Raw genomic sequence first — 22,935 nt, 5'->3', positions numbered from 1 at the left:
GAAAAGTAATATAAATTGTAAAAAGAAACATGAACAGTCAAAATATGAGGGAGAGTGAGGGCATTTATCTGTGGAGTTGGTGGGAAGAAGTGGATCATGGGGCTGTTGCTGGGCAGACTTGAAAAGCAAGGATGCTGGGGGTATGAGGATGTGTTCAATAGGAATTTCTAATTTATAAAAAAACTAGAGTACATTCTAATTTGACTGACTTAAAATGCAGGCATGAAGAAACACAGCCTATTTTGAGATATGCACATTTTAGATAGGTTGAACAATAAGTAAGCTGGAACATTTTTTAAAGGGTGGCTTCATGGGGAGACTTGTACAACATACCAAGAGGCCATGCTGAATAGCTGAGCTTTTACAAAAATATTATTTTGATTATGCAAAGAGTCCCCTCTCTAAGTGGAAGCATGACTAATCTCTGCTCATTTTAAATGATAATTTGGCAGGGTAAATGTGTTTGTATTCTTCTGATTAGAATTATCCTTGAACTTTCTTTTAAAAGGAAATGCTATTAGCTGTGCGCATTTCCTACTATGAATATTATCTTCCTAATGCGTGATCATCTCTGTCAGTGTTCTCTGCTTTTCTTATTATTTCCTGGTGTGTTTTATGTGCTAAAAATTTTTTGCTCAGTCTGAAAATATATTGCTTATTTCAATTTGACCTTTAATTTCATGTAGAAACATTTTAAAAGGTAGGATAGCTAAGCCTGTTGATTCACATTTCCCCAACTGTTTAGAAAACCTCATTTGGCCTCAGGTTTTTTACTCCATATTTATTTCTAGAACTTTAAACAAGGTAGGAGTACACACAAGCTTCTACTTGAGGATGGCGATATGAATGGGACTTGAACATGCGGGTCCTTCCCTGTCATCTTCCCTCATTTCTCCTCACAGATAACTCAGCAACTCATCCAGCAACTCCTCCCTTTGCTGTTTATCCTAGTTGTAATTGGGATGGCAGCCAGCAGCTCCTCCATTCTTCTGTGGTCTCAGGTACCCAGGCATCCAAGGTCCGTGTCTTCCACATAGAGATGTGTTGGCAAATGACTTAAGCATGAGTCGTTTGTATGGGTCACAGGATATCAGTGTCTCCTGACATTAGTTCTCTACTTAACAAGGTCTCAAGGGGATACCCAGCCGATAGCATCATCTGTCTTCTTTATGGCTGTGGAGAGTATTGCCTGTGCTCCTGAAGGCACATTCAGGCAGGCAGTTAAGAAACAAGCATTTACTGCATGCCCACAGGGTGCAATGTACTAGGCCCTCCTTAGTTACTTTTTCACCACACAGAGTCTCTGGAAATGGAAAAACTCGTCACCACCGACAAGTATTGACAGAAGCAACAAACGTGAGAAAAACACAGCAGCCAGCTAGACAGCATAGTTAAAATAACAAAACTAGAGATTAAACATGCAGAAGAAGCAAAGCGTGCTGACCATCCAATGCTGAGAGCCCTCTTCTAAGGATTGCTTATGTTAATGTCTGATTCAACTTTGTTCAGTATATCATTTAAACGTAAAGTAAGGAAGGAATCATGGAAACGTCAGGAAAAACAAAATTAGTTATATTACAACCCCCTTTGTTATGTAAATTAGCCTTATTACTTGTTTTTCTCAGTTTTAATTTTCTTTTTTATTTATTTATTTATTTTAATTTATTTATTAAGGATTTCTGCCTCCTCCCCGCAACCGCCTCCCATTTCCCTCCCCCTCCCCCGATCAAGTCACCCTCCCTCATCTGCTCTAAGAGCAATCAGGGTTCCCTGACCTGTGGGAAGCCCAAGGACCGCCCACCTCTATCCAGGTCTCCTAAGGTGAGCATCCAAACTGCCTAGGCTCCCCCAAAGCCAGTACGTGCAGTAGGATCAAAAACCCACTGCGATTGTTCCTGAGTTCTCAGTATTCCTCATTGTCCTCTATGTTCAGCTAGTCCGGATTTATCCCATGCTTTTTCAGAGCGATCAGGGAAATGCAAATCAAGACAACTTTAAGATACCATCTTACACCTGTCAGAATGGCTAAAATAAAAAACACCAATGATAGCCTTTGCTGGAGAGGTTGTGGAGAAAGGGGGACACTCACCCATTGCTGGTGGGAATGCAAACTTGTGCAACCACTCTGGAAAGCAGTGTTTCGGTTTCTCAGGAAATTCGGAATCAACCTACCCCTGGATCCAGCAATACCACTCTTGGGAATATACCCAAGAGAGGCCCTATCATACAACAAAAGTATATGCTCAACTATGTTCATGGCAGCATTGTTTGTAATAGCCAGAACCTGGAAACAACCTAGATGCTCTTCAACGGAAGAATGGATGAAGAAAGTATGGAATATATACATATTAGAGTATTACTCAGCAGTAAAAAACAAGGACTTCTTGAATTTTGCATACAAATGGATGGAAATAGAAAACACTATCCTGAGTGAGGTAAGCCAGACCCAAAAAGAGGAACATGGGATGTACTCACTCATATTTGGTTTCTAGCCATAAATAAAGGACAATGAGCTTATAATGCATGTTCCTAGAGAAGCTAAGTAAGAAGGTGAACCCAAAGACAAACACATAGGCATCCTCATGAATATTAACCTTCATCAGGCGATGAAAGGAGACAGAGACAGAGGAGCACGGGACAGAAATCTCAAGGTCCAAATCAGGAGCAGAAGGAGACGAAGCACGAGCAAGGAACTCAGGACCGCGAGGGGTGCACCCACACACTGAGACAATGGGGATGTTCTATCAGTTTTAATTTTCTTTTGCAGAATCTTCAACAATAGGATCTTAACAACTGGTTTTGGTGGGCACCAGAAGGAATAAGCAAGAGCTAGGACTGTTCAGGGAGCAAGGAATGCCTCGGGGACATCTTTAACAAACAGCAGAAGTATACCCTTAGCGTTGGGGTTTTACCTGATTCTGTCTTTGGTTTTCTAATGTATATTTACAGCATTTTGTCAAAACTGGGGTACCTATAGTTGTTTCCATTTTACCTGGGTTCTCTTTCCTATTCCATGGATCTATGTGTATACTTTTGAGCTAGCATTCTGTTGTTTTATTACTACGGTTCCCATACTATAACATGCAATTAAACATGGTGATACTTTAGCAATATTCCTTTTTGTTCAGGGTTCTTGGGAGTATTCATGGGCTTTCATGATTCTATATAAATTCTTAAAACTGTTTTTCATATATTTTTGAAGAATACCAGTAGACTCTTGATTAGGATTGAACTGAATCTGTAAATTGTTTTGGAAGGATCACCATTCTCGTGACATTTACTCTTAACACTTAAGCAAAGAAGATTTTTTAATCTTCTAATGCCTCCTCAATTTTCTAATGCCTCCTCAATTGTTTTCCTCAGTGCATTGACATTTTCAATAAAGAGGTCTTTCAAATTGTTGATTATTTTTTTCTTACTAAGTGGGGATAGTTGGTGATTGTTGTTAATGGGATTATTTTTCAATGTGTTTGTCAGTTTTAAGTAGACTATTAATTGTATGTGTGTGTTTGTATATGTTAGCGTGCACGTGTGAGTGCATGTGTATGTGTGTGTTTGTATTAATTTTGTGTCCTACTTTGCAGAATGGGTTTAATAGTTCTAAGAGGTTTTGTAGTATTATTGTCTTTTTTTTTTTTTTAGAACTCTGAAGTTTTATTCAGTGGGTCTCTGGGTCTAGAAGAAGGTGTTAGGCCTCTTGGTAGTGAAGCGAGGCTTGTGCTGGCGTCGCAGAACACGGTGGGGCAGCGGGAACTGCTTGACAGCTGGCCTGCGACATTTGCCGGTGGCGATCTCTTCCACCTTCATGATCTGGATGGAGTGTGCACGGGCACCCATGTCTCCGTAGCACTGTGTGACAGCCCCAGCAGTGGTCAGGTCGCGGTACTCGCGGTACATGTTGTGTGTCCCACTGCGGGAGTCATAGCGCAGCCAGATGCCGAAGTTCTTCACGCGCAGGGGGGACTTCTCGAATACCTGCCCACAGTACACGATCTCCCCGGATGACTTCTTCATCTTCTTCAGCTGTGACACGAAGTACCAGAAGCGGGACTTAGCCACCACATGGTTGGGGGCGAAGATGCGCATTCGGTACAGCGGTGGTGTGTGGCACTTCGTGGTGGGCAAGCAGCGCGCCACCACCTTGTACTCCCGGAGTGTGCCCGAGGCCTTCATGGCGGTCCGTCCTCGTCCGCCGCCAGTCACAAAAGGCTATTATTGTCATTTCTTAAGTTTGTTTCTAAGTCCCATTTCTTTGTAAGATCATCTTTCTGCCCTTTTGTTCTAAGGTGGTTTCTGTCCTCTATGGTGAAGAGTGTTCCTTAGAGGCAGCAAAAAGTGGGCTCCTGTATAATAATAATAGGATCAATTATCTTCTGCAAAAGTGAGAATTTCATTCTTCATGTCCCATTTCTATTCCATTTATTTCCTTTTCCTGTCCTATTTCTCTTGCTATGATTCTAAGCAATATACTGAATAGAAGTAAAGAGAGTGGACACACTTCTCCTGTCCTTGTTATTAGTGGGAATAGTTGAAGTTTTCTCAATTTGCTGCTATATGTTTGTGATATCTAGCATTTATTGTGTTGATTTTTTCTTCCTCTATCCCTAGCCTCTCCATAAAAGAATGCTGGATTTTGTTTAAGGTATTTTTCTATATCAATGGAAAAAATAGTTTGATTTCTTTAAGTCTACTTATGTGATGAATTATATTTTTGATTTAAATATGTTGAACTGTCTTTATGTTGCTGGTATGAAGTCAACCTTGTTAAATTGCATAGCTTCTTCATGTGATCTCAATTCAGCTTGCAAATTTTTTTATTAGGAGATTTTGTATATGTGTTCATTAAGGATATTACTCTATACTTTATTATGTCTTATGTCTTGTTTTGGTATCAGAACAATATTGACTTCTTTAAAAGCTTGGCAGTATTCCTTCCTTTGTGAAATAATTTTAATAATATTGATTAAAGATCTTGTGGAATTCTACAATGGATCCATGTGGTCCTGAAAAGTTAATTTAAATGTGTATAGAAGGTAATTTTTTTATTACTTCTCCAGTCTTGCTGTAGGTTACAGATATGTTTAAATTGTCTATTTAATTTTGACTTAATATAGACCATAAGAAATTTCCCATTTCTTTCAGATTTTTCCAATTGAGTAGAATCTAGATTTTCAAAGTATATCCTATTCTTTATTGAATTTCATTGGTATTTGTCATTATATGTTCCTTTCTAACTCCAATTTTCTTAATTTGTACATTCTCTCTTTTTTACTTAATATGGCTAAGGATCTGTCAATCTTGTTAATCTATTCAAAGAAGCAACTCTCTATTCATTGTATTTTTTTCCCATTCCAATTCATTAATTTCTGCCCTACTCTTAATTATTTCTTCTTGTCTGTTACTTCTGGATTTGTTTTGGACTTGGTTTTTACTTGATGCATTAAGGTACATCATTGCATTATTTATTTGAGATACCACTCCCACACACACACACATATAAACATCTTTAAGTATAACCACTTGCTGCTATAATTTTTCCTCTTAGGATTGCTTTCATTGTTGTTCTTAAATTTTGGTATGTTAAGTTGTCATTAATTCATTTCAAATAATTCTTTAAATCCCGTACTTGATTTCCTCAGTTGATGTATTTACTAGTCAATAGTGTTGTTCAGTCTGTGTGAGTTTTTGCATTTTCTGTAGCGTCTATTGTTGTTGATACCTAACTTGATTCCATTGTGGTCAAACAGAATACAGAATGCTATTGCAATTTTCCGGTATTTTTTAAGGCTTGCTTTGTGTTCTACAATGTGGTCTGCTTTGGAGAAAATTTCATGTTCTACTGAGAAGAATATGTATGTTTTTATTGTTTGAGTGGAATGTTTTGTAATGACTGTTAAGTCCATTTGATTTATGGTGTCATTTAAGTCACTTAAGTCCAGCATTTCTCTCTTTAGTTTTTGTTGAAATGACTGGTCTATTGGTGAGAGTGGAGCACTGGAGCCACACTCTCATTATGTTGCAACTAATATGTAGCTATCTACCTAACCAAATTGATTATGCGTATGTTTTGTGTGTATTATTTAGCCGGTAATATCCTTTTGAGGGACTGTTCTCTTAAAGACATGAAGTTGTGTCTTTATCTCTTCTGACTTCTTCTGGCTTGGCATTTCTTTCATCCAGTATGACAATTATTATACCAGCTTGTTTCTAAGTCCCATTTCTTTGTAAGATCATCTTTCTGCCCTTTTGTTCTAAGGTGGTTTCTGTCCTCTATGGTGAAGAGTGTTCCTTAGAGGCAGCAAAAAGTGGGCTCCTGTATAATAATAATTTGATAATCTTTTCATTAGGAAAGGAGAACATAACTATCCAATGTTATTACTGTAAGGTATGTGATTACTATGCGGTGTTTTCTTGGACATATTTTGATTACTTTTCCTTGTGTTGATTTTTTTTTACTGTGTCTTGTGTTTTGTTTTGTTTTTGTTTTTCAGTCTGACGAATTCCTTCCACTGTCCTCTATAGGGGTGGAAAATTCCTTGAGTTTGTTTTTATCATGAAAAGTTTTCATTTTTCCCTCATTTATAAAAGATGGCTTTGCTGATTATATTATTTCAGGTTGGAAGTTGTGATCTCTCAGGGATTGGAATACATCTTTCCTACCTCTCCTGACTTCAAAGGTTTCTATGGAGTAATCAGCCATTCTTCTAACAGGTCTACCTGTGTATGTGATACTGCTGTTCTCTATTGCAACTTTCAATCTCTTTTCTTTAGGTTTTGCTTTTGTCTTTCAACTGTAACATCTCATGGGTAGCTTATTTTCTGATCCTATTTGGCTTTCTTTGTAGGCCTCTTATACCTGAATATGCAAATCTTTCTCAAGATTTGGAAATTTTTCTTTTAAATTTTTTAGAAAGAATAATTGGACTTTGAGTTTATTATTAAAAGAATCAGTTGTATTACATATCCCCATACATTTTTAGAATTAAATTTTACAAGTATTACCATATTCATAAACAGTCTGTAATTTTTTTAAAAATATATATCTAATTGAAATAGAATTGTATCACTTTTCTTCCCTTTTCTCCCTTCATCCCTCTCAGGAACCCCTCCCTCCAACATCTCCCATCTACCCCCTTCAAGCTGATAGCATCTTTTGTCTACATATGTGTTCAAGTGTATGAGGTATGTGTTTGGCATACATATGCATGTGGGTATGTGTCCTGGGGTTTCTATTGCTTCAGTGAGGTAATATAACTTAAGTAACTTTGGGAGAACAGGGTTTATTTGGCTTTCATTTGCATACCTCTGTTCATCATCAAAGGCAGTCAGAACAGGAACTCAGAGTTTGATGCAGAGACCATGGAGGGGTGCTGCTGACTGGTTTGCTCAACATGGCTTGCTCAATTTACTTTCTTCTAGATCTCAGGACCACTAGGCCAGGAGTAGCCTCACCCAAATGGGCTAGACCCTTCCAGCCATTATTAATCAATAATTAATGAAGAAAGTGCCTTACAGTGGAATATTATGGAGAAATTTTCTTAACTGAGGGTCTTCTTTCAGATGACTTTAGCTTGTGTCAAGTTATCGTGGAATTCACCCACACAGTATGCTTCCACGTGTGTGTGGAGGTTGCAGATGTTAATGTTGGGTGCTTTACTTATTCATAGTCATCTTCAGCTACCTGGTTTATTGAGAAAATATCTATTACTTATAGGTGGGGATTTTCATTGGGGCTGCCAGCTCCCAGAAACTTATTTTTAATTATAAATGCTTAGTCAAAACTTAGGCTTGTTACTATCTCTTCTGTCTTAAATTAGCCCATATTTCTTATCTACACTCTACCACATGGTGGTACCTTTTTCAACATAACTTACCCTTCTCCAGCTTCCTCCGTGTCTGGCTGATGACTTTGCCTTTTGAGGTTCCTATACTCTATTTTTGTCTACACATTCCACCTAACCTCTACCTACCATGATTTTGTCCATTTATCCCTTTATTAAACCAATGAAAGCAACATATATTCACAGTGTACCAAAGAACTGTTCTACAGTATTTAATGGTTGATGAGGTGGCTAGCCAATGAGCTTTGGGAATCAACCTGTCTGGATACCCCTTCCCTAGGGCTCTGGTGTTAACAGATGCACGCCAGCCCCATGCAATTTTAAATGGGTCCTGGGCATTCAAACTCAAGTATTCTGCTTGCACTGCAAGTAATTTCCACACTGATCTATTTTCTCAGCCAAAATGGCATGTACTTTTGAGTTTCCTGTTCTCCCATGATCCATATAGACATTGTCAGTCTCTGGGTGATTTGGTAAATTGTAGGCATATACACTGAACTTACTGAATGTTCAAGCTCCAGACATTTTTAATTTCTCTGAGCTTGAGTCCTCACAAACACACCATCATTCAGAAAAACAGAAGTGTGTGTGTGTGTGTGTGTGTATGTGTGTGTGTGTGTGTGTGTGTGTTCATGCTTACTTGGGATAGAGAACACATATACAGGTAGTGAGCTTTGTGATAATCTCTACTACAGAGTATGCTGTTGGATCAAGGTAATTTGCTACCTCAGCACCATTTAAGACTCCCCACTAATAAAGGACATTGAGCTTATAATTCATGTTCCTAGAGAAGCTAAATAAGAAGGTGAATCCAAAGACAAACACATAGGCATCCTCCTGAATATTAACCTTCATCAGGCAATGAAAGGAGACAGAGAAAGAGACCCACATTTGAGCACGGGACAGAAATCTCAAGGTCCAAATCAGGAGCAGAAGGAGAAGAAGCACGAGCAAGGAACTCAGGACCGCGAGGGGTGCACCCACACACTGAGACAATGGGGATGTTCTATTGGGAACTCACCAAGGCCAGCTGGCCTGGGTCTGAAAAAGCATGGGATAAATTTGGACTAGCTGAACATAGCGGACAATGAGGAAGAATGGGAACTCAAGAACAATGGCAGTGGGTTTTTGATCCTACTGCACGTACTGGCTTTGGGGGAGCCTAGGCAGTTTGGATGCTCACCTTACTAGACCTGGATGGAGGTGGGCGGTCCTTGGGCTTCCCACAGGTCAGGGAACCCTGATTGCTCTTAGAGCAGATGAGGGAGGGAGACTTGATTGGTGGAGGGGGAGGGAAATGGGAGGCGGTGGCGGGCAGGAGGCAGAAATCCTTAATAAATAAATAAATTTAAAAAAAAGTAAAAAAAAAGACTCCCCACTAAATTCTGGAGAATTGGCAACAAGTAAAACCAGTAGCAGCTTTAGCAGAGTAGAGGCTTCATTCAAGTGCAGATGAAATTTACATCTACCCATGACCATAAGCAGTTAACCCTTATGATGATTAGAATGACTCAAGTGGTTTCTTTACTCTAAAAGTTCAATGTTTTAAGATTGTGTGTGTGTGTGTGTGTGTGTGTGTGTGTGTGTGTGTGTGTACCTACAGAGGCCAAAAAGGGGGATCAGCTACCCTGGAGCTGAAGTTACAACTGGTTTTTATGATACCTGACTAATGCCTGCATGGAAAAGAATTCTGTTTTAACCACTGAGCCACTTCTCCAGCTTCTAAACTTGCAATTAATTGAATCAGTCTCTTCTATACAACCTTGACTAGGATCATTGCTATTTGTCTGCCTAGTTTGGGTTATTTAAAGGACTGGGAAGTGATTTCTTACTGTCAGTGGGCTTTGGAGTTCTAAAGTAAATCAATCCAGCAATTCTCTAGTTGGGTTAAATTTTGCTGAGTCTGTTTTTTCCTCATACCCAGTAAATCAATAAGTGACTTCACTTTATACCTGCAAAGAACCAGGGAGTGCATCCAAATTGCTCTTATGTAAGTAGTTTTTTTTTTTCAAAGATTTGCTATGAATTCACTTTGGGGCAGAAAAGGCCAGGTGATGGGGGGGGGGTGCACCTTCTGTTACTATTATATTTTATCTATATCATAAAGGTTCTGCTTCATATTGTTTCAACCTTAGCAAGGGCTATTTTATATCTACATATTGTGCCATCTTCATATTCAAAAATTGAAATTTATCAATGTGATGATGTTGGGGGTGTGGTTTCAGAAAGTGGTTATGAGGCAAGAACAGGAACTCCGGAGCACAGACAGGGTGAGGAGGCCCTCTCTAGAAACCAGAATGCAGACCTTTGGTAGATGCTGAGGACTTCGTAGCCTCCAGATGTGTGAGAAATAGTTCTTGTGGCTCCAGACTTGTCTAGTTTATAGGACTTTATTATAACATATCCAAATGGCCTCTGTCAGTTAAAACAATGAAGTGATTTTTTTTTATTAGTCACTGGACCCTTTGATTGGATCTTTCTGTAAACCAGAAAAAGGAAAGCAAGCAAGCAAAAAGCATTGGTCTAGGCCCTCTTTCAGTATTCTGAAAGCCTCAGGGTGTATTTCTCTCCAACAATGGATGACTGCCCCTGCCAAGAAACCCCAGGGTAGATGCTCTGTGAAGGGTTAGATGTTAAGGTAATATACATCTCCTTGCACAGATGATGGGAAACACTCAGCTTCCTCTAATGGGTACTCCAAGAATAATGCAGGAAGCAGAAAAGGTCTTACACAACCACATCTGTGTGCAGGGAGAGTGATTAAAACCAATTCTCTCAACAGCCTTCTGAGGAAAAACTCACAGTTCTTAAACCCTTGATGTGGGGTGTCGATGGTGGAGGGCCAGTCAGATGGGCCTAATAGGCACCCTTATAATCATTCTCCTTAATTTTATACACAACACTAATAAGTAGGCCTCTTTCTCCATTTATGCTTGTGAGCAGTTGGGAAAACTTTTAAAAGGCTAATATAAATTATTCAAAATAGCTCAAAGCCATCTAACAGGAATTCTCTGGATTACTAAAATGGTCAAAGAAATACCTCTTAAGAAACAATTAAGTACCATCTCATTAATTTCCTTTAGACTTCTGCATCGTGAGTAATTGCCCTTTTAAGAAAACTTTCTCCCGTATTTAAACGCAACTGTCCCCGTGTCTCTTCTGAGGCTTTTCTGCTGCTCCTTATTTTAAGCATTTGCTACAGAATTCAGTGATTATTACACACACAGTGGTCCTGCTACTTATTTCTAGAATTAAAGGGGCCTCCTAACTTTGTCCTTTCCAATATTTGCAAAAAGCATTTCCGCTATTTGCAAAAAAACATTTCTGTTTGCTCTCTCTTTATTTTCCCTGGCTTACTTTCCATTTATTTCTCCTCACTGTCCTCCATTGAGTTTCTGCACTGCTTATACAAATAGATCCAGTAAGATAAAAATAGCTATTCTAAAATTTTTATATGATTTATTTACTAACATATTCTGAGGACCATTTGCCTACTAATAGTCAAAAGTTCCAATGGTTTTCTAATTTTCCTGCTATTGTAAATATTCAAGATAAAGCAAAGAAGAACTAAGCATGATTAACAGTCTAATCCCTATGTCTAAGCTCCTGCTGGTCTATATTGATTTTGGTAGGGGTGGGAGTCTTCAGATGATCACAGAAATGCCCTCACTGATTTACTGACTATTCTAGAACAGCAGAAGGGGAATCATAAAGCAGTAACTTTCAAATCACAGTTTTCAGGTAACTGCTCTCAAAATGTGGTTCATAATCCTGGAATTATTTACAAGGTCCCGACTTTATGCCTAGGACATAAAGGACTTTGTCTGTCTCCCGTGGACCACATCCATCCAGCAAGCACCACTCTTGCTCAGTGGTCTAGAGTTTGAAATTCTGGACACAGGAAAAGCAGGACATTTCTGCTTTAATTCTATTTGAGTTTGACCTCAAATCTTCATTTCTACTTCCACTACCACCTTCTCAAGATTAGTAGTGGTGGGAAACTATAATCCCTTAAAGAAACTGTCATAGCCTGATTCAAGAATATGACTTTGCCTTCTCATCACACTAAAGCTGAAATTTAGACACAGAAACACATGTGTGTGTTCACTAGATTTTTCAAGACCTGGGTTATCTGGTTTTGAATACAAACAATCAAGGTGTGTGCAGTCCTGACTGAGTTTCTTCAGCCCAGCCAGTGCCCTCCAAAATGAAGTGTGTGTTCTCTTAGGTCATTTCCTGCATAGTTCGGAGGAGATAGAATATGTCTCTGGAAGAATGAGCAAGTATGAGTAGCCTGATAGCATGTGTAGCTATGCAACATTTCTTATTAGCACAAAGCAAGGTGGTGCTAAATCATAAAATGTGTGTGTGTGTGTGTGTGTGTGTGTGTGTGTGTGTGAGAGAGAGAGAGAGAGAGAGAGAGAGAGAGAGAGAATACAGAGCAGTTTAACTCCGTATAACATGGTTAACAGAAGCTTCATTTCAGAAAGGATACTTTGTAAACACTGCTAACATCAAATTTAAAATTCAAGTGTGCAGTTCATAGAACCAATGAATACAACCTTATTCCAAAATAGAAGTACTAGGTGTTGTAATGAAGCAAAAATAAGGTTTTACTGAAACAGATATCATGACTTATATACTGAAAAGAAGAGGAAAATTGGTACATGAGTACTCACAAGGAGAAGGCTATTGATAACAGAGGTGGTAATTTAAGTAATGTTTCTTTACATCTATGAATGCCGAGTGATGTGGACTATTAGAATCTAGAAGAGGGTCAGGAAGTTCTTCAGATCTCTAGATAGGCACAGCCTCAGAGCCCCTTGACTTTGGACTTCTAATGCCCAAAAGTGAGAAAATAAGTTTCTGTTGTTTTAAACCATACAGTTTGTGAAATTTTGTTCTGGCAGCTTTAGGAAACCCAGTGCAGTGTGTATATGTCACTCTAAGGGATGTTCAGCAGTTTCATTTAACTCCTTTACCCTGCGAACAGCGAATATTGTAACTTCTGCAATGAGCATTATAATGATTATCTGAACTGGCCGTGATGGGTTTACAAATTTTTAGACTTAACTTTCTTTTACACAACACTGAGAAACAAATTAAAGTCTGCAATCAAATACAAGGGAAAGCACCATAAGCAACTAGAGTTTATCTCAAGTAATAGTTTATGGTCATTTCAAAATTTGAAAACTCTCTTGAACATGAGAACTAATATCCAAAATACATGAGGAACTCAAGAAACTAGACAGAAAAAAAAAAACTAAATAATTCAATTTCAAAGTGGAGTACAAATCAAACTAGAGAATTCTCAACAGAGGAAACTCAAATGTTGAGAAATGCTTAAAGAAATGTTCAACATCCTTAGCCATCGGGAAATACAAATCACAGCAACTTTGATATTCCATCTTACACTTGTCAAAATGAATGAGACCAATAATCCCAAGTGACAGTTCATGCTGGCAAGGAGGTGGAGCTGAGAGAACACTTATCCATTGCTGGTGTGAGTACAAACTTGTACAGTCAGTATAGAAATCAGTATGATGGTTCCTCAGAAAGATGGGAATCGGTCTACACCACTCTTGGGCGTATACCCAAACGATACTGCATCCTACCATAAGGACTCTTGTTCAACCATATTCTTTGATATTCTATTTATAATAACCAGAAATTGAGAATAGCCTAGATGTTCCTCAACAGAAGAATAGGTAAAGAAAATGAATGTGGTACATTTACACAATGGAGTATTACTCAGCTCTTTAAAAAAATGACACAATGAAATCTGCAGGCAAATGAAAGGAACTAGAAAAAAATCATTCTGAGTGAGGTAACCCATAAGATACCCAGAAAGATAAATATAGTATCTATTCTCTTATATGTGAATATTAGCTGCCAAGTAAATGACAACTAACCTAACAATCTGTAGACCCAGAGAGGTTAGGAATAAAATAAATGACTAAGGGGGACACATGAATATCCCTGGGAGGGGGAAATATATTAGATTTTATGGGAGCACTGGGGTAGGGGGAATGGAAGCAGGAGGATCAAGTGAGAGCAGACAGGGGAGATGGGGTTGAGGGAGGGAATACAGGAAGTGACGGTAGGACTGAGGAGCATTTGAGGGGTGTTATGGAAACTTAGAGAAGTGGACCCTTCTTGAAATATACAAAGGCAATCCAAATTGAAGTCTCCAAATACCAAGAGAGGCAGAGTCCCAGTTGGTCATCTCTTGTCAACCAAACCAAGTTCTCAGTACCAGGACTGAGTTATATCCAATTGAGTTGTTGGCCAAAAGGATCCCATGGAAATCCCCAAACTACCCAGACAACTGTTGCCAAGACAATGTGCTGTTTTCCACAAACAGACAGCAACACCCCATTACTTGAAGATAACACCCACACAACTCAGTGAGCATGGAGAAGTCTATTTGGTGCCTATGTAGAACCTTAAACCTAGTGTCAGGTGACTTTGGTATGGGAAGGTACCAAAGACACTAGACACCAGGGTAAACTGGTGGACAGGTGAAGATGGGAACAGGAGGGATCAGGTAGAGGGGGTGGAGATAGAGAGTACTGGGAGAAACAACTGGAAGTGGGGGACATCCCAGGGAGGTGTGGAAACCTAGAGCAATGGAAAGTCCCTGGAATCTACAAGGGTGACTGTAGCAAAGACTCCTGGGACTGGGGATACAGAACCTGGACAGGCTATCTTCTGTAACCAGGCAAGACTTCCAGGGGTGCGAGTGGGACATCAATCCAGGCACAAACCTTACACCTACAATTTATCTTGCTGCAAGGTGTGATGGTACAGTTGTGGCATAGAACTTGTGGGAGTGGCCAACCAATGCCTGGACCAATTTGAGGCCCATGTCACAAGACAAAATGCATGCCTGCCACTTCCTGGATGTCCAGGAACAGGAGTCTGGATAGGCCAGAGACCTAGACTTAGGGTAGAACCAAACATGACAAGCCAAAAATTAAATGAAATAAAATAAACACAATAAAATATTTCCTAATGATATTCCACTCAATCATCACCAGAGAAACTTCATCCAGCAATTAATGGGAGCAGATGCAGAAACTGATAGCCAAACATTAAACAGAACTTGGGGAACCCCACCAAAGAAGGGAAGAAAGGATTGTAGGAACAAGAGAGGTCGAAGACACAGGAGAACACAGCCCACAGACATCAGCTAAGCAAGGCTCATAGAGGCTCAGAGAGACTGAATTGAAAATCACAGAGCCTGTATGGGTCTGAGCTAGGTCCTCTGCATATACGTTATGGTTGTGTAGCTTGGTGTTCTTGTGGGACTCCTAGCTGTGGGAGTGGGCCTGTCTCTGACTTTTTTGCCTGCTCTTGGGAAACTTTTCTTCCTATTGAATTTCTTCATCAGGCCTTGATATGAGATATGTGCTTAGTTCTTGTTGTAATTTGTTAGGCCATATTTGGTTGATATACTTGGGAATCCTGCTCCTTTCTAAAGGGAAAGTGAGGAGAGTGGATATTCCAGAGAGGGGATAATGGGGGAAGGGACTGAGAGGAGTTGAGGGGGGCAAAACCATTCAGGATGTAATATATAATAAAAGAATAAATAAGAACTATGTAGTGATAAAATGACTCCTAATTATATGTTGTTGATTATAATAAAATAGTGCTAGAGAAAATGGTTATAGCTAACACATGATCACAAATAAAACTTAAAGCCTAAAAAAAAGCTTAAATCCTAAAAGTCATTGTTCAAATAGTAACAAAACTAAAAAGGTGCATGTATTATTCTAACAGATTTCTGAACTGCTGCAATGAAAACTGTACGGCGTTGCTGAGGGCAGTGAAAAGACAAATGTGTCTAAACTACCTGGAAGACTCAGTAATGCTAGCACAGTCATTTCCCATGACTTTATGTTCAAATTCAGTCACATCTTTATTGTTACAAAAGGCCCCTTCGAAGTTTTCATAGAATTTGTATGACAATTCTAAAATTTATGAAGAAATGCCAAAGACAAGAGTAAAAAGAGTAATAACACAAGGGAGGTATTTAGCTATCAGACATGGCTATATTTACTAAACGAATACGTAAGCACAGAAACAGTAAAAATACCAAATATTCTTAATATTAGGAATGCATATGTGTGTGAAAGTAAAGCATAATTTTGTCATTAAAGGAGCTGCAGATTGAAGAGAATAACTGGTGTGTGTTGAGATGTTTTTTCATCCAAAATTTATGCAGAAACTTACTTGCTGTTGTGATAGTATTAGGAGATGAATTTTCTTAATTTATTTATGTGTATGAGCACTATGGTAAACATGTTGATGTTAGAGGACAATCCTTTCCACCTTGTTTGAGTAGATTCTTTATTGGCCACTTCAAACACCAAGCTAGTTTAACCATGAGCTTCTGGCATTTCCCTGTCTCTATCTCCTAACTCACTGCATGGGCACTGAGATTATAGGTACAAGCTACTCACCCAATTTAACACATGGCTTAGAGTTTAAATTCAGGTCTCCATGCTTGTGTCGCCAGAACTTAACCCACAGAGCCTCAAGAAATTTTAGAATCTTCACCCTCTTCTTTCTCCTCCCTCTCTCTCACAACACACTCTCTCTCTTTCCTTCATTCCATTCTCTTTCCTTTCTTGCTTCCATTTTTCATTTGCCCTTTTACCTTTCACAGTGGATTCTACCTCAATAAGATCCTCACTGTGCATAAGTCCATCAATCATAGGTGTCAGTACCCTGAACTGAGAGCTGTAGAATGTCTCGTTGTGAATTACCTGGTTTTAGGGTTTGGGCTACAACATCAAAAAAATGGCTTAAAACAGGGAACTCAAATATAAACAGTTAGCAGTATTAAATCTTAAAGTGATTAATTGTAAAGTTGGAAGAACGAACTTGGAAAGTTCAAGTACATTTCACAAAATATTGATGATCTGAGTTAGACTTAAAATGTTAATTCTTATTATTAAAATTCTTTAATAAATTATGAACAATTATATTAGGAGATAGTCATTTTTTAAACTGCAGACTCAACATTAAACCTAGGGCTAGAATTTTTATTCTGGAGGGTGAAATGGTATAATCTGCTCATAAGGAACCTGAACAAGGGTGTGTGAGAGAGAAAACTTTGTGTCCATGCTTTGGCAGGCTTTGTTTTTTCATTTTGCTGAGATGGGACTTCACTTAGTAGTTGCTTCCGGTCTCAAAGTTGTGACTATCCCCTCTTCTTTGCCTTCTGGGTGCTGGGTTTATGGATGTGTGCCACCACATCCAGCTATACAATAATTTAAACAAAAACTAACAGAGAGGGCTGGAGAGATGGCTTGCTGGCTGCTCTTGTTCAATTCCCAGCACTTACAGAGTAGCTATCTCACCATCCTCTGTAACTCTGGTTTTGGGGGTTCTGGCTCCCTTCTCTGGTTTCTAGTGTACATGACATGTGTGTGGTGTACAGTTGTACAGGCAGGCAAAATACCCATAAACATAAAATAAAACAAATAAATGCCTTAAAAAACAAAATTAATAAAAAAACCCACAAAACCTTGTACTTAATTGTGAGAGTATAAGGAAGAGTTCAATTTATTGATAATTTGAGTAGCATGGCTTTTACTATAAACAAACAAAATATAGGTTATTTAAGAAAAGTCAAAATGAGTAATTTTAAAAGTTAATTGAAAGGAATTGCAATTATGTTCAACTTGTAAATTTGGAGAATATGGTTGCCTGTTAATTGGGTCACATAATATACTTTTAGTGATGAACCACCTAGATTAGACAGTTAAAGCTAGAAATCTGTCTCCAGTGTCCCGTAGATTATCCCTATTCTTCCCATTCATGTTTCCAGACTCTAATTTTTCTTTTCAGTTGATGACTATAGAGATACAGGAAAAAATGCCAAATACAAATAAATAATATTCCCATTTGCTTACTGCACATCTCACTCCTTAACTTGGCACTGATTTAAAGCCCAAGACCAACTGAGTCTATCCTACCTACTCAGGAGTTTTAGGGAATTCCTCTCCCTCAGAGAGCCACTCCAGAGCTCTCAACGCAGCCTTCCTATCGACAGCTTTCACTAGTGCTCAGGAGCGCCTGTCTCCATCACAAGTGCTACCAGGCTAGCCTCCAGGCTTCTAGGGAGGACTCCCCCCTTCATCCCTCCAGCCTTCCCTCCACCTCCCACTCCAACGAAACACCGTATACTCATCATCTCCTATACTCTTATCAAAAACGTCCTCAGAGCATTCGTACCCTTTTTACATTATTTATTTACTTATTATTCACATGCATGCTTTGTGTGTGTGTGTTTTCTCCTGCTCCTTGAATTCCTATCTCGCACATCTTTTTCTCAATTAGGATTTAAATGTCAGTTCTGTCATCTGTGAACTTTGTGACTGCCTTCAGCCTCTTCGACTTCTGAATGTCCGCGAATCTCTACCTCTTTATTTTAAATATGGAATGTAACACCAATCATTAATTCTTTCTTCGTATATGACTTAGTCATTGGCTATTTGGCAACTATATCCCCTGTACACAATGAGCTAGTTGATGAACAGCCAAAACAAAAGAAACAGGAAAGAAAGCTTCTCGGAAATCATGAAGCTTTGACTAGACATAAATTTTAAAGGAGTGCTTGACACAGTAGCCTTCACCCCAGGAGAATCACTATAATAAAGCTAATATTTACTGATTAATATCCATGTACCGTCATGATAATAAAGCTGATTATTTACTGATTAATATTCACATCATGCAACCAGGTACATAAACACCATTTAAAGTATATCATTTGTATCAGCAGGCTGCATGAAAGACATCAGCAAATTCACTACACCGATTGGAGAAAGAGATGACCCAAAATAGTGAGTATTTTACTCAAGGTTCTACACATGAATGGCAGTGCCTGTGAGTGGTGGGGAAGTAGAGCCTGAGCCCTGAGCCACGTCACTGCTAAGCTCCATCACTCAGGGTGGCGGTTCACAGTCTGTAGCTGGTTTCTTTTATAATTAATACACTCCTGTCCACAGAACTATAATGGCAGCCGCCCCTGCCACTTTTCAAGGTCGATATTGTAAAGAAGAAGCAAAAAGAAACTGCCTCAAGATTCGTAGCATGGCTCTCACTCCCTTGAGCTCACGTATTGTTTCAGCATATACGAACCATTGACTTGAATTTTACTTGTATGTGCTTTGAAAGCAAGACTTCAAAATCCTATCGGGTTCTACACTTGATCTAACCCCTGGTCTCATCAGCCATAGACTAAGCACTTAACTTTGGGCTTTTAGTAACCGTTAGGCAAAGTAGTGTTAAGATTGTTGCTGATGGAAAACTCCAAAGGTCTTCCAGGGAGACTCTTTGTTGAACAGAAGTCATAGGGTCCCATGTAATTAAACTCGGTCTTGAAAAAAACCACCACCACTACCAACAACAACAAAACCCAAAGTCATTCAAAGTGATTCAAAGTCAAAGCCATTTTGAACGTTTCGAATTTTTATTGGTGTTTTCTACCATTCAGGGGAGGGAGAAAGCAATTTTTCTGCTAGGTCACAGCTGCTAAATTTTGTTTTTTGATCTCACCACTTCATGCATCTCTGGGAGCTTCAGCTCCCTGGTACCTTCCTCATGGCAGCAGAGAGCTCCTGGTTGGTGGACCACATTCTCTGAGCCAGTTAAACACAGCTGCAGTGAGGACAACATTGAGCTGATATTTCAGGCTGGACAAGAACGCTTGGGTTATTCTCTCCTGTTGGCAGAAGCCGTAAAGGACAGTGCAGTTCTTGGACTTACAGAGGAGCCTCAGCCTAGACCACAGGCAAATGTGACCTTGCAAAACGGTGTCTGTGAGAAGGATGGCCGGAAGCTTTATTTGTAAAATTATCAAATTAGACTCCTTTGGTCCTCTTTCCAACACCCATGAGTTAAGTATTTACTTTGTGCCATCTTTAACAACAAACGAAACAGGAAAACATCCCAACTGACCTAAGGAGGCAAACAGTCCTGCATAAGAGCACGCTGCTAGGGACAACTGTCCCAGGTATTCCCTTGGCGCCTTCAAGCTATGGTTCCAAAGGTCTAAGGGCGGCTGCCATCTACTTTTAAGTTCCCTTTTTTTATTTCCCTGTTTGAAAAAAAAAAAGGAGGTGTGTATTTTCACCCACAGTCTAGGCAACATCTAGGTTTCCTAAGCAGTAAGGCGGCCTGCACGGCTTCCTCTGTTGTCTTCTGAGGGCTCCTTGTTGGAGACAACCAGTGCTCATACTTGGACAACTGAACTCTTTTCAGTACTATTCTCGGGCTGTCTTTGTATATTGTCGTTTTTCTGCCTCTAGCACCCAGTGTGATTTCCGATACTTAGTAGGGCCTCAAAACATGTTTGATTATATCCTATTTCAAACTACCCAGGCTTGGGATAGCAATGCTACTTCAGAAAACAGCCCTATGTCTGCCTGGATCTTTCTAGGTCCCAGCAGCAAGGGTAAGGTACAAGTAGACATAAAGATTTTAAGGCTATCATCACTAAAAATACTAAGAAGTTTTAAAGTCTGGCTTCCAGAATTTTCAACAAATGAGGATGAAAAACATTGCTTTTGAAAAGGAAATTGTCATTTTTGTTTTCATCAAGAAAGCTATCCACGAAGGAGAGAAACGTTGAAGATTTTCTGTCTCAGGCTTTCCACATCCCCAGAAACAGGGACAGACAAGTCAACACTGAGATAATTAATTGGTATATATTTTGTTTTGTTTCTCTTTAGAAGGCATTTGATGGCAGGGAGAAGGAAAATCAGCAGAAAAAAGTGAATGTTAGACTTCAGAAAAAAATTGTTTTTTTTTAAGCATTTCATAACAATTAGTAAAGAGAAAGATAATCCCACAGACATGAGCATGAATTATTCTCAGAAAACTGGGAAGCTTTCCTCTTTACTCGCTCCAATATGATGAGACAAAGAAACAAGAAAGCCTGTTTCAATGAACTGTCCCCTGAGGCTGGAGTGGGTCCTCTAATAGCAAGCATCACTTTCTTTCCGAGGGGCCTCTCCCAGAAAGGAAATCAATTTTGGCTTTGCAAACAACCAAGACTGATATTCCTGCCACAGCTGATTTTGACTTTCTTCTTACAGCTGTTTCCAGAGGGAGGCAGGAGCAGAAGCAGGATGTCACCATCAGCTCCTCGGGGAATTTGCAGGGCTCCATGAAGCACATGCTGTAACCCCTTATTTGTATGGTAACGGCCATCCCCTCTTTGCTGAAGTAACCTGCACCTCTGGGTAAGGTTCCTGTATCGAGTAATTGTCCTCATGGGAAATTTTGTTACTCCTGGAAAAAAAAATGAACGACCGGCATTCATTCCACCCTGGGTCTATCAGAAACGGACAAATGGACAACGTTGCTGGGAGTTTGCATGCCGCATCCTTTCTCAGAGCCATTGCTCAAACTGCGCAAGGTGGCCAAGCTCATCCACGAAAAGGAATTCCATTTCACAGCAGGTTTTGCAGCAGAAATTTCTCCGCGCCAAATTTATTTCATCTTCTAGGCCCCTAGGGATCCAGATGAAGGCATTAAGTAGTGAAAGGGAGGTGGTGGGTATGAAATGAGATGGTGCGATATAGAGAGAAGTGGGGTGTGAACTGGGGTTCACCGGCCAGATGGGCTCCTTCTAACACGGAGTCATTGCAGGAACAGTCAGTTTGGCACAGAGTGCGTGGGGAGGCCAGGACAAGTTTTAGTTGGGTTCTAAGGGGACAGTAGAGCCCAGCTGTGTCCCAGATGCCCACTGTCCTTAAGGCACTGGTAATAGAACTCCAAACTCACATTCCAGGGACTAGAGAACTACTTTAAAAGGGTTTCTTGAAACTGTTTCCTGGACATCTCTGCCTCTGTGCCTCTGTGATGGCCCAAATCGTTCAGTTTTAAAGATCACTTTCCACGTGACCTTGGGCCTCCTAAGAAACTGTGTCAGCCTTGATGCACACAAAGCCTTCATTTCAGTTTCCTTGAGATGAAGCCCAAGTCTTCACCCCTCATCAAGGAAAGTTCTCTTTGCAACTGATGGAGATGACTACAGAAAACCACAGCCAAACAAAATGCAGAACTGTGGATCCTGGTACCAAGGTATACAAAACAGTTCTGCACCCAATGCTAGGTGAATATTGCAGGAGGAAGGACTGTAAGGGCTGGAGGATGGGGAGCTTACTGAGAGAGGGTGTCATCTACTAATATCAGAAGCTACATCCACACAGGCCTAGTAGCATGTCTGCCCAAATGGGAGCCAAACAAGGAGGACACTAGTGGGCATGCCAAGGTGGATGGAGGAAAGCCCACGAGGCCTCAACTCTACACAAAGAACTACAGTCAACAGAGGAAGGCTGGAAGCAGGAGAGGTGCTTGTCCCTATGGACGAGCACACCAATTGGCCCTTCAGTGTCAGACAGTCAGCCCTGAAACCATATATACAAGGTGACATTACACAAGACTGAGCAGGTTATAGTTAGAACATATATGTATGCAATAGGAGAAATGCAATTAAATTATAATCTCTAAAGTAAAATTTCTAAAAAGGAAGATACAAACAAATGAAGTACACACAGCTTTTGTATGTAGAAACACTTTGCTAAGTGTGAAAATAGAGGCCTTCTTCATTTTTCTTATGAAAATGTTCCCACCAGACCATTTCAATGTTGCTTGGCCCTTTCTGACTCATCTCTTTCTTTCATCCTATTAAAATTTTTATACAATATATTTTCACCATATTTCCCTTCCCCAAACATCTCCCCAGTTCTTTCCCTACCTACACAACTCTATGTTCTATCCATCCATCTATCTATCTATCTATCTATCTATCTATCTATCTATCTATCTATCTATCTATCTATCATCTGTCTATCTTTATTTCTTTTTCTTTCATCTATCTTCTTTCTATCTTCCTCTCTCTTTCAAAAAGAAAACAAACAAGCAAAACACAAGAAATAAAGCAACAAACAAACAAACCCTACCCCAAACATAAACAAAAATCAAACCACACAAGCTAAAGACTAACTAGACAAAAAAAAAATAGAAAAGAAAAAGCCAAAAAAGAAAACGAAAATGAAAGCCAAAGCTCACA

General features: G+C 39.6%; 1 pseudogene; it reads right to left on the bottom strand.

Moving 5' to 3' along the window:
• Positions 1-3,672: 3,672 nt before the first annotated feature.
• LOC142853823 (large ribosomal subunit protein eL20 pseudogene) lies at positions 3,673-4,201 on the bottom strand (annotated as a pseudogene).
• Between the last annotated feature and the right edge of the window lie 18,734 nt (positions 4,202-22,935).

The sequence above is a fragment of the Microtus pennsylvanicus genome, chromosome 7, assembly GCF_037038515.1.
Source record: "Microtus pennsylvanicus isolate mMicPen1 chromosome 7, mMicPen1.hap1, whole genome shotgun sequence".
Classification (NCBI taxonomy): Eukaryota; Metazoa; Chordata; class Mammalia; order Rodentia; family Cricetidae; genus Microtus; species Microtus pennsylvanicus.
The sequence above is the reverse complement of the archived record's forward strand: the minus strand, read 5'-3'. Positions and strand labels throughout refer to the sequence as shown.